The sequence below is a fragment of the Drosophila virilis genome, chromosome 4 (assembly GCF_030788295.1).
Source record: "Drosophila virilis strain 15010-1051.87 chromosome 4, Dvir_AGI_RSII-ME, whole genome shotgun sequence".
In the NCBI taxonomy this organism is placed as follows: domain Eukaryota; kingdom Metazoa; phylum Arthropoda; class Insecta; order Diptera; family Drosophilidae; genus Drosophila; species Drosophila virilis.
The window spans coordinates 10100323-10111363 of NC_091546.1; the positions used below are offsets into that span (position 1 = coordinate 10100323).

At 38.2% G+C, this 11041-nt stretch overlaps 1 long non-coding RNA gene across 2 annotated transcripts in view; it reads left to right on the plus strand.

Moving 5' to 3' along the window:
- LOC138911246 (uncharacterized) overlaps nucleotides 1-11041 on the plus strand; it is a 144205-nt gene that overhangs the window by 116217 nt on the left and 16947 nt on the right. For both annotated transcript variants that reach the window (XR_011416682.1, XR_011416681.1), the window contains exon 4: nucleotides 642-757. This is a non-coding gene — a long non-coding RNA (uncharacterized lncRNA). The remainder of the gene's footprint in view (nucleotides 1-641; nucleotides 758-11041) is intronic.

Consider the following 11041-nt stretch of genomic DNA (forward strand, 5'->3'; position numbering starts at 1 on the left):
TGACTATGAGTGAAACATTTTGCAAACCTTTGCCAAACCTTTGTAAGCCTTGCTCATTGCAGTCGTTTGCTTGTTTCGGGTCCGTTGTTTTATTGTTTTGTTCATTTCAAATAAATCACGCTATTTTATGGTGTTCGCCCTGCTCGGCTCACATGTTTTCTTCATCGTTAATCGAGTTCATATTTTAGAAGCCTGGAATTTAGCTGTCCATCTCGTTTTTCGTACAATTGTCAGCGGGTTGTCACACAAAATGAATTAAGCCTAGTACCGGATGACGATCCCTGGACGCCAAGTGGCGCCAAGCCAAGCCAAGCATTCTGCAGAGCTCTCCATTCCTTTATAAATGTTTAACACCCAGCTCGTGGCAGAGTGGTCGTAATTATTTTGGAGACTCACTTTATTGCTTCTGCTTTTTAGTTTATACCCTTTAACCATTAAATATAGCTAAGAAGAACAAAGAGAGGCTATCTTCATCACGCCGACGATTTAATACCTTACCGAACATATGTCATAAATAAATGAGTTGTATTTTATTTCCGTTTGATTAATTTCTAAGTCTAATACTCTACTGCAGCCCCGACGAATTTTGATGCATAGACTGTATGTCCAATTTTATTATATGTCCAATTCTTTATTTACAGGCACTCTACTCTCCTTTTTAAACAGAGTATAATAAGTAGGAGTGCTGTGACATAAATACGGTACACACATGCGCACAACACGAGACTGCCATTTCAGCCTTTAATGAGATATTCCGGTAAGTGATTGTGTGGAAACTGCTATATATCTATCAAAGCTCCAAATTATGAATTATACAGAATTTATGAATACCTGTGATCAACTTTGTCCAGATAAAAGAAGAATTTCTTATAGGCGGAGCCTTGAACATATCTGTTGTGTTTTAATGACATAGACGGAGTACAAGAACATTTCTGTTGTGGTTGTTTTTGTTTTATTCGTGAACAAGCGACAATAAAAATGTGGCATAAACATTGGCCTGATACAAGTTAAAGTTATTGTTGCTAAATGAAATAAACATGGCATACAACTATGCAACAACAAAAACTAAAGGAAAAGTGTGTTAAAAACTAAAAGTTTTGTTTATTTTCATACAGATTTTTCGCGCCAATTAAATTCAATTAGCTGTCGGCAGCAGCACTATGCTCTATGATGTGGATAGCTAACCATATAATACACAGTTCTAGAGTCGCCTTTTTCAACTCACACTGAGTTTTCCATCTGTGTACGTACTGCCATGTGTATAACGACCGTAGCAAGTTGTAGCGCCACAGCGTCATAAAAGGTTATTTTAAACAAATAAACACGTGGAATTAATGAAGAAACGTGTGTGGCGTTTAATAGTTTACGTATAAACAAACAAGTAAAAGTGCCCTAACCGAGAGTGTCCGATAAGGGGATACCCTGCACATTGAAACATACATTTTGGACTTCGATTTGTTTAAAATCCATAATTGTTTTTACTAAATAAATGTAAGTTTTAACAGTGTTCTTGACTTGTGTATACTACACGAAACTCCACATACTAATTTTTCTCTATATAGTTTATATATTCGACTGTTTCAATATCGACGTTCAATGAAAAGGGGGAAAGATATGAAAAAAACAAACAGGCGGAATATAAATATATGCTTTCTATTCCGCATATTGCCTTCATTTTAATAAAACCGTCATCGCCTTTTTACTAAGCTTAGGGGTACAGGGTAAAAAAATGATATGCTATTGAATTGTATTATAAATTTGAAACAGAAAGAAAAAAACATCACCGACCCCATTATGGGTATATTTCGTTATCACAACGATGAGCTGAGTCGATCAGGTCATGTCCGACTAAATATTACAGAATATCATACACAAAACAAAAGAAAAGCCGCAATTTAAACGGTTTAGCCAGGCGTACACTCTTTGGTAACATATTTAAGAGCTAGCAAATTGTCAATAGCCAATAGTCTAGGGCTGAGGTAAGAGGCTAGGAACTGCACCTCAGAGTATCTTACCGTCGTTAACATTACAGAGAGGTCACTCGGAAATGATTAATTAAAACAAAATGGCAATGTAATGTGCATACAATTATGTGTGCCCTCCTTCGCGCCATTAATTAATTTAGTAGATCAACAAATGTGTGCGCAATTTAAATTTTTAGATAAAGACAAGTAAACTATTTTCCCTAGACTTGCGGTCACCAATGAATGAACATAAACATTTTCAACTTTTAATTGCCGCACTAAAAACGAAACAAAACAAGCTACATGGAAGAAGAAAACGTGTGAAACTGTTTGAGATTAAGAGCAACTATCTGGCTGCAACTGAAACACTGGATGACAGAATGGGGCTGGCCGTAAGGAGGCAGACTGATGACGACGCGCCTAAAACAAACAAATAAATGCCAAGTAAATGGCCAACAACGACGCTGGCGGCACGCTTTGCTCGGGCTTAATTAAATCGAGGGAAAAACAATAAAACTACATACATCCATCAGTGCGGGATCGGTATCGAGTCTGGCTGAGATTTTATTACGCCTTGTGCGCCATGCAATAATTCAAAAAATACTTTGCAGTATATCATTATAATCAAAAAGTTTTACAGCGACGTCTACCACCCAGCGTGTGCGCCGTTTACTTTGGGGTATCCGGGAACATTACCAGGACTTATGATTCCCCATTAAAAATGTTTAGATGCACAAATAAACACTCGTAAAATCACCCTGGCATGAGCCCATGCTATTTCCATTTGGATTGTAAACAATTCTATATCGAAAAGCTAGTGTGCCAATATTTTACATCAAGGGCTATTTAACTTCATGCACTCACATCTTGAATTCAATCAACTTAAATAATCTGACATACTGTGCTTTAAAAATGAGTATTCATATGATTATTAACGATTTCCCAACATAATTGTAAATTCATTTGGTTTAATTAATCACAAGCTTTGTGATATATGCTCTCTTTTATTTTGTAGTATAAAGTTTGTATTCACTTAAAATTGGTAAAGCTAAAGAGGCAGCATATTTTTGTCAAATGGCGACTGTGTAAAAAAAGCTGTTTCACAGGTTCTAACTATCTCTAAATGCATACAGTTCGACGGCAAAGTTGTTTTTAGGTAAAGCAAGCAACTGACAAGATATATAGAAACAATGCGTGCCTATATTTCACGATTATGTCAGCCGCTTGTGTTCAAGTCCCCGCGTGGGGTCTTCGAGGCTAGAGGGCACGGGGTTTTGAGTACTCTGCAGACTTGCGTGCGCACGCGTACAGCGCCAAAACGAATTAAGCCTGATACACTAACCACTGATAATTCAATTTTTGTTATTTTCTGTACAGATGACAGACGACCAGAACTGGTCCTTTGCATTCAATTTGTACAACTGTTAAACACGCACAACATATCAACAACAATTTGGCAGTTCGATTTGCGACTACATGAGAAATCTGCACGTGACACGCAAGAAGCGAAGCGATTTTGTGTTTAAGCCAAAGTGTTGTAATTGCTGTTGTTGTAGATTCTGTTTCTGATGTTGTTGGTTGTTATGGCTGCTGAAATTCTTGCATATCATCCCTCTAATCTCGGCTACTGTTAGAAAGCAATCCATTGAATATTTGAATGAGTTAAATCAAACAAACATTGTATAAATTTTGGATAATGTATGCGAAAATTAACCAAAGGGCTGGCCTCTGCCTTACCCTCAGACGCTTATCCTGCACTTCTATGGCTGTTATCAGCTGTCAAATTTGCCAAATCACGATGACGTATCACTAAATCGCGTTTGACATTCCCGTTTTAAACATCGCAAAAGGGTTGCATATTAATTTCTTGGGGTTACCCAAAAAACGAATTACGAGCTCTCCTTGCGTCTGGCGTGTGAAGACTTAGATAAGGATGCGGGTCTACTGCCTAAATCATAGAGAGCATAAGTGTTGGAGATGCTGTCCAGTGATGGTAAACGCGATATTTCATGTGTGCATGAGTCTTGCTTTATATAGGTATATATACCCAGAATGAATTATAAGCATTAGTTTATAAAAGTAGATAATTTGCAAAGTGAGGTCTGTAAAAAGTGACATTGAAAAATTAGTCATATAAAACTGATTCGTTTTTCAAATATAATACATTGTCTACATTTTACAGCTTACGCTGAATTGGAAAATCTGCCGTAACTGATTTCAATGTTTATAGTCCGCTTGCCCAACCCTATGCTTTTTCATTTTACATATTATTATGTAGACAATCCGATTGCATTGCGGGAATATAAGAAACCAAAAATTATAGGAAACTAAACGTTTAGCAAAATGCATCAATTACTTAAGTACGCGAAAAAGAAACAAGTTTGAAACGAACATCTTTTTTTTTTAAGTGCAACACACTTTCAATTTAAATTTAATAGAAATCCCGTCATACCACCCCAAAGAGAAAAACCACACCATCCATCATGTAGCACTGTATATCCTGGCAAATAGTGCTGTCATCGATCAGCTCACATGTAGGCAGCTGCCTACGCGCTCAGTTCTATGCAACACGTTTGCGCTGACAAATTAAAGCGCACAAACAATAAAAAACTCGGCCAAAAAATCGACTTGCACAATAGAATTTTCGAAACTGATGACGAATGTTTTAGGAATTAAGATGGATCGCCTGGCATGACGGCCGAAAAAAAAAAGAGAAAACTGAATCAATAATAAAAAAAAGGATACACAGCGACAACCAAATGAATGGCAAAGGAATCAGCTGAGTTAGGAGCATTGTACGAAGAAGTCGATGCATAACTAATAAAAAAACCAAAGCATCTTCGACGACTTTGCCATCTGATGTAGTCACTGAAAGCAGCAGCATGACGCGACACTTTCGCCTCCTATCGGCATGGTCATGTCAGTCAGTCTCAATCTCCCGATTCCCCAGCCAGGGGCTGCGGCTCTAACAGCAGCTAAATCAGACACGCCGGCCAAAAAGAGTTTGATTTCAAATTGAATTGAAGTAAATGACGTTAAAAACAACATAATGTTCCGTGGCCTATACAGAATCTATGTGTTTCCTATTGTTGCTGTCGGCGATGGTAAAGACTTTAATGCCTTAATGTTTAATATCGCGGCGCTAAATCATCCAGTCATGGCGCCGCAAGACGTACGTTTCGATGGAGGATGAAGGATGGCGTACGGAGGATGGAGGACTTCGCATAAATGCAGGGAATAAGCAGACAATCATTTACAATGCCCAAATTTTTAATAAATATTCGTAACTCACATGCTTGCAAGAAAGACGTCTAGGATGAGGGTTCACTGTGCACAGCACACACACACACACACACACACACACACACACACCCCTCGCCCACTGCCTTTCGCCGAGTTCTTTTTTAATCAGAACAGGAATCTGATACTTGTACAAAAGGCTTTTCTTTGTAAACACACATCCTGAACTTTGCGAAGCAGCAAAAGCTACAATAACAACTATGACAAGCATACTATACATGGAGCGGCAGAGAGGGAAGGTCGTTTATTGTATGGATTTTGCGCATATTTACACATATGAAAAACATGTTAACCAGAAAATTAATTATAAAATTTTCAAAAACCTTAACAATGTCTACAATATGGCGTTTATTTTACTCAAACAAGAACTAACTAACTGGCAACTGTTGTGTGAACATGGCTCTGAGTGGGTATATATGTATGCAAGCTCTTTCTGTATAAGTGGCAAGGCAACTTTTATACAGTCGTTTCGATTTTTGATATCATTAATGTGGGTATAAGTTACCGTAAGTAAACCAATAAAGCCCTCTATATTTCCCTCAATCGCCATTGTGACGAAACACATAGTTCTGACAGAAAGAACCAATTCATATTAAAGACGTAAGGGATTTGAATTTATTTAACTACTTTATATCATATGACATAACCTTACTTTGTATTTGTTTGATATAATCTCTTTTTATTAAGATTCAAATTTACTTTGCCTCATCACCCTGTATATATATACAGAGTTTTCATTCCTATACACTTCCCCTCGCAATATTATATACGTAAGCATAATAAATACATAAATGTTATATATATATACGTACACATACATTGTTTAAGGCACAATGCCATTGCAAGTAGCTGGAACTGGAGGAGGAACAAAAGACAGCCAGAAGAAATAAAAGTTCGCTAGTCGAGAGCGCTTGACTAGAAGATACCCTGCAATCAGCTCCGAGAAACCGCCAAGTACCTGAGTGCTATGCTTTGCGAGATTACGGAAAATTCATGAATTAGAATAATAACTGCTGAATGTTTAAAATGATATTTATTGATAACCTATAGATTTCTTTAGAATTCGCATACTCTAGCGATCGCAACAGGATTTGCTCCTCCGCCTAATCAAGAATTGACTTTATGGAATTTAATACGCTTCATTCTGTCCACTAGACACATTTGCATTTTACCATTTCTTATTCATTTTTAATGGGAACAGGGTATAAGCATAATTTAAATATCCCATAAGAAATTTTGAGTCTTTTTTTTTTTTTGGCTCTGAGGCGCCTTGCACACAACTAAGCACAGCGGCTTTCCGAGAAGGGAAAGGATATGGATTTTGTGTGGTAAAATTAAACATGGCATCTATGTATCTAAGAAAATGGCAAAGGCGCACACGGAAACAAAAAACGGGCACAATTTGCGGCCTGGTTGGCTTGAGAAGCATATCATCTGGAAAAGACGAAAAGGTGAATGAGTTAAGCGAAGGGAAACGAAAGCTATATGCGGGGACCTCACGAGCTCAGCACCAATCCAGCGCTCAGAAACTGTTACCAATAGCTGCTGCAGCTGTTGTCACCTGTGCCCAGACAGAATGTGTAAATCACAGAATCTGCTCAGCGAATGCAAAAAAACTGAAGAATAAAAAATTTACATAATGTGTGGTCTGGTCACATAACGGTAATATATTAAAAGACCAAGAGTGCGGAGAATGAGTATCTTTTGGGCATGAACAGCCCGCAGACACCAGAGAAGGCTCGAACGAACAAAAGATAATAATACTTATAAATAACGGATCGAATTGCATTCACACACAATTTATGATTATTTTTCAGAAAATTATGATAATCAGTGGTTACTCTATAAGAAAACTTCGACTGGCAGTTAGGAAAAAATATGCAAAAAGCGAGTAAAAAATGAAGAAAACAAAAGACAAGAAGAGTCCTTCAGTTGCTTGCTGGCGCATTTCTCAAAATAAAAGTATCGAATTAGCAATATAATATCAGATGTCCTGTACAGGCAAAGGCACGGGCAAAACCAACAAGGGGACTACTGCAGGCAGTTCCACTTCCACTTGAATTGCCAGCCGGCATGCTGCTGGTGCTGGTGCTGCTCAGACTCAGTCTCCTCCACCTCAAAGTTGGTTCTTTGGTTGTTGTCATTACCTTGGGTTACGTCAGCTGCAAGGATCTTTGCCAAAGGCTAGCACACACAAGTAACACAACGGAATCAAACCGCAATTCCGCGCCCTCAACATATGTAAGCCTAATTCCAAACCCAGTTGCATGTTGCTGCTACATTTATAAGTACTTAGTTCCTTTTTTTTTACCCATTACAAGAGGCAACCGCATTTAAGAACTTGTTCGCCTGAGTGCATTAGAATCGCTTTCGTATAGAATCGGGGTCGTTGCAGCCACTATAGCGCCTGGCTTCTCGAGGATTTATGAAATAATGTACACAAAATATGTTTTTTATAATGCTTTGTTTTCTGTTCCTTTGCGTCTGTATTCGACAAGGGAAAACTACGAACAAAAGGTGACGTGGCACATTGTGAGCGGGTTTTTTGTTGTACTGAGCGGATTTCGTACCAACTACGGGCTACTTCATCAAATCGCTTTCGAACAGAGAACTTGGCCAGCAAAGTAGCCGCACCTGTCGGATTAATGCAAAAAGGTAAATCTTGTGCAGCATGTATGTATTTCATGTATTTGTGTTCTTATAATTCGCACAGTCTTATTTGCGAAATGACAATTTTTTCTTTCGATCAGTTTACTTCGAGGACACAATAAAATGCGTATTCGTCTGTCAGTCATATATATATATATATATATACACATATACATATGTGTACACTTTTTTTAAATAGACAATGGGTTTCACATTCTGGAGGCCCTACGGCATACGTGCTATTATCAGTGTCATTATCAGGAAAAGTTGTGTCGCAGCCATATCCATCTATCATACTTAGTATAAATGCACTTCTTGCTGACAAGCAACTGTCACCACCAGCACCCGACACCAGGTATTCGTAAAGCTAATTTTAAAGCTTATCTTTCTGTTGCCTGTGATTTTCACATAAATAAATCGCAACCATAACTAAAAAAAAAAAAAAAGAAAAGAAAAACAACCAAGCAAGCAACAAAACGTCAATGGCCAGACACGTAAACATTGGCCCAAAAGGGCTGTTTTTCTGGACGTTGCTTATAAATCAGTTGCGCTTCTTTTAATAAATTGTAATTGAGTCGCGCTTCGCCATTCGCGATTGCGGCCATGCGCAGCTCATAGATACTTTTGTATCTGTGGGCACTCGGTAGGCTGAAGCTGCACGGCGATAGGCAACTGCGATTCCAATCGCGTGTGGGAATGCAGACGAGGTGATGTCGATCCTTATGGCTTGGCGACGACCCTAAATAAGCCTCTTCTTGTTGTTGTAGTAGCTATGTACATGATGCTTGCCGGCTGTCGCCACTTATGACGCTCCGAGTATCTATCCTCCTCTTACAACTCTGCTGCGTGGCATGCTTGAAAATCACGTAATGAAAAATGTTTTGTGTGCAATTTTTCTTTTCATTTGTTTCGTGCTTCTCCTCCTCCTCTTGCTTTTGTTGCTGCAGTTGTTGTTTGTATGTTGAGCAGCAATAAAACTCATTGAACACGAGTTGCTTTTCAGAAACACGAACAATTAATGCAACATATGTTTGCTTGGGACCGTACCAAACCATACTAAAAGAAATCAAGTAAGAACTTTCCAGTCGGGTGTAATCGACTTTGCAATACTTGCTCCACAGTGTAACTACCAATTAAATCAAGATTGATTACTACTACTTGACTTCTTCAAGAAGTGTACGTGGCCAAGCAATTGGAATACTTTGGAATGGCGAATGTGAACGAATATGTAGTCCATTTACTATTCCGTAGCTGGCAGACGGACGGTCATCGAGATGAGCCTTGGCACAATGCTAATATGCCCTTTTCACTTCGTGAACTGAGTATAAAAATTCACGTTCTTCGATCCTTTTTGTAGTCAATGCCTTAAACAAATCGAATTAGTTGGCAACGCGACGCAGCACTGTTTGGCAATTGATGCACAACACGCGAACTGTAAACAGAATACGAAGGAACATTTCTAAGGCTTTAATTCAACGAAGCTCCTATACCCTTACTCACTTTGCTTAATAAAACACTTGAATTATACATTATGGAATGTGCAAAAATTATTATATAAAAACAATCGCTATGCATTACAAAAATGGTAATCATTATGATGGACAAGTTTCAGAGTCAGAGTTCGTAAAGTCCTCACTGCAGGGTATTCAACCTTTATATCATAGCGATGATGAGGCTACACGCCTCTTGTGCAAACCAAAAACAGTTCCTGGACCAACACTAGCTTAGATGTTCATACGAGGCAAATCGTTCGATCGAATGTGCTGATATAAATTATCCCAATTGCAATAGGAGCGCGTAAGGTGCTCAAATACAAAATGCAATCGCAGATGCATTATAAAAAATTCTATTTTTAATTGTCTCTAAGCAATCACTAACCAATTTCGGATTACCTTTTTAATTGCTTAAGGCTTAAGCGTATTTGTATTGGGCTTACAAGTCTTTTACAGGCCGCTGCATTTCTCAATTTTCTGCAATTTATTTCACTTTTAGTGTGTGGGTGCAATAAGCGGCTTTAATCAGGCTCGTGTTAGGGCCGAGTTGTTCAAGAAAGTTGGCATAAAAAACGAGTCCTCACAGGTTAGGTCTCAAGCAACGCATACAACTTGGCAGCATCTCAACTGCTGCGCAACATAATCAATGCGTCTTCCCAATAAAATCGCAATAGATATTGAACCAGAAATATTTAAGATATAAAGATGGCATTATTTATAAGTGCGAACAGAGTAAGATATAAAGCTGGTAAGACTTTGTTAATATATCAAATGTATAATAACTAACTCTTTACCCTGCAGTTTTAATCTTCCATCCAGTCTAGAAATCTTGAATAAAGTACCTATTCACAAGCTGTACCATACTTCTAAAATATAAGCATATATGTATAAATAATCAGCCATGTTTCTTCAGGGCATTTTAGCTTTTTGTTTCGATACTACAATATATCTAATATTATCAGAGTAAATTTTCAAAGTATATTGTTACTTGGCGTACGTTTTCAGCTTAATTGCTTGCCGATTTCACATTAAAATACTTGCCAACACCACAGTTAGAGGACGGCAAAGTCAAAGCGAGATAACTTATACTAAAAAGGGAAATGAAATAAAACCTAAATATGATTGCCAAAATATTTGAGGGACTGACAAGCGACGAGAAACCCGCAATTAGCTAAACGTTGCACGTTGCCCACGAGAAATTAACGAGAACTGAGCGACCTGCCCCCCAAATGCCAGCGACTGCGCCAGCGGCAGCGGCGACATGTGCCCCAAGTATAACACTGTCCCCGTGCATAACATCAATCCCGATAATCAAAAGCATTCCATTTAATTTGAACTTTTTGCATGGTGATCGACACGATACGTCCGGACCACGACCGTGCCAAATCAAAGAGTCCAAATCTAAACCAATAATAAAGTTAAATCGATAATTGAGGTCAAGCAAAAGGTATTTTTGGGCCTGATAATATTTTGTATATCGGAGTATTTGGCGCGCATACGTGATCGTTTAACTGTAAATTAAATATAATTTACCAATAAGTATAATTACAATACGTAGTTTTGTTTTTTTGTTGTGTTCCTTTGGTTCGGTTTTTTCTCTGCACAAATCTGGCATTCAGTGAAACTTGCGCTTGC